Raw genomic sequence first — 2,144 nt, 5'->3', positions numbered from 1 at the left:
ACTCTGGGGTGGAGATCATCAGGATCTGCTGATTTAAATACATCCAGTCCCTCCAGAAGTTCCCTGACTAGGTCCTCACTGACCCTAGGCCTGGGTGCACCTCCCCTGGGACCTACTGGGGTGCCAGTTGGGGGGGGACCTGGTCTCTACTCAGAAAAATGGAGGCAAAGAAATTGTTAAATAGGTTACCTTCTTTTTACCCCTGGTGTATTTAAAAAAGGACTTCTTGTTGTCCTTGATCTGGGTAGTTTGTCCCAGTTCCATCTCTGCCTTGGCCTTCCTGATTGCCCCCCTGCAGACCCGAGCAACTGAGGTATAGTCCTCCCTGGTGATGGCCCCTCTCTTCCATTGGGTATACGCCTCCCTTTTAGCCAGGAGATGTTCCCGGATGCTTTTAGTGAGCCATGGTGGCTTTTGCGCCCTCTTGCCCCCTTTGATCCATGTTGGGATTACCTCCTTTTTGTCTTGGAAGATCATCTCCTTAATGAGCGACCACTGTTCTTGGATACCTGACTCCCCTCCACTCTGGGACCTTAGTGCCTCCCTGACTATTCTCCTTACCTCATTGAAGTCCACCCTCCTGAAGTCCAGGACTGCTGCCTTGCTGCTTGCCTTTGCCACCTTGAGCTGGATGGTGAATTCCAGCAAGAGATGATCACTGTCACCCAGGTGGTTGAGCACCTGCAGCCCCCTCACCAAGTTGTCGCCCGTGACCTGCACCAGGTCCAACAAGGTGTCTCCCCTGGTGGGGCTGTGCACCTCCTGGGTTAGATGGAGGCCCTGTATTTAAGCTAGGAACCTATGTGAGTGGTCAGACCTGTCAAAAGCACTAGAGGTCCTTGTCAGTTGATGGCACGAATGGGAGGAGTTCAGTCTATTCTCTTGGTCTTGCTTCTTGCCAGTGGTCTTGAGCAGCTCTCTTTTAATTGTTGATGGCCTGTGATGGGCTCAATGTAAATGTCCTCTCATCATCAGATGGTACTGGAGGCTATGAGGCTCCTCATCAGTTTTGCATAGCAGTAGGATATTTTGGAGGCTTATATGATCCTGTTGTTGCTTGGGTCCCATGCACCAACTGCCCCAAAAATCATCACCTGCACCATTACATTGTACCCCTTCTCCCATTGAACCAAATGGGAGAGAACTAATGTGAAATATGCATGCACTCTAGCTCTGCCTTGCAAGGTGAATGGCATAGACACGTGTAACTATGAGATTATTCCAGGCCAGAGCCAGCAAAAAGGATGAAGGTGAAACAATGAAACATTTTGTTAAACTAGAACAATGCTGACCCATGTGCAACTGGTTTCCTTGGGTGCCTGTAGATGTGTGGGGAAGCTGCTCCAACACTTTGTAATCAGAGCAGACTTGATTAATTGAGTCTGCTGGAGTATGCGTATTAGTACCCCTCCAGCAGCCTCTGCATCTCCTGTATCAGCATCCCCACACTTCAAAATGGTAGTGAGGATGCTTTAACTAAAGCTTATTTGATAAGCTTTAATTAAAACACTCCTGCCACTATTTTCAAGTGCAGGGACACTGATACACGACAGGCTGCAGGCACTTTAACTAAAGCAGCTATAATTAAAGTGCCCTTCCCCCACCTTCAGACCATGTGTAAAAGTGCACCTCATTACTTGTTGGTGTTTCCACCCCAAAAATGAACATGATGGGAAACTTGCACAGTTTAAACCATAACAGAGATAAGGGACTATGCAGCAGGCACCTGGTCACAGTGCCCACTGCAGAGCTCTTGGGATTTCTGGTTTTGGTGAACAGACCAAATTAAGATGTGTTCATGCAATGAGTTTGGGAAACAAAAGAATATGCTGAAAAAACAGAACATGGGTAGTATGATAACCACAGGAAAACCAATGGTACCCAGGAATGAATCATAGAATCGTAGAAGTAGGGTCGGAAGGGACCTTGTAGATCTTCAAGTCTGACCCCCTGCCTGGGCAGGAGAAAAACTGGGCTCAAATGACTCCAGTCAGGTAGGCATCAAGCTTCTTCTTAAAGACCCCCAGGGTAGGAGCCAGCACTACTTCCCTTGGAAGTTGGTTCCAGATCCTAGCCACCCTAACTGTGAAGTAGTTTTTACAGATGTCTAATCTAAACCTTCTCTCCAACAACTTATGGCCATT

This window comes from Gavialis gangeticus, unplaced genomic scaffold (genome assembly GCF_001723915.1).
Source record: "Gavialis gangeticus isolate Ggan-Ray unplaced genomic scaffold, GavGan_comp1, whole genome shotgun sequence".
NCBI lineage: Eukaryota > Metazoa > Chordata > Crocodylia > Gavialidae > Gavialis > Gavialis gangeticus.
The sequence above is the reverse complement of the archived record's forward strand: the minus strand, read 5'-3'. Positions refer to the sequence as shown.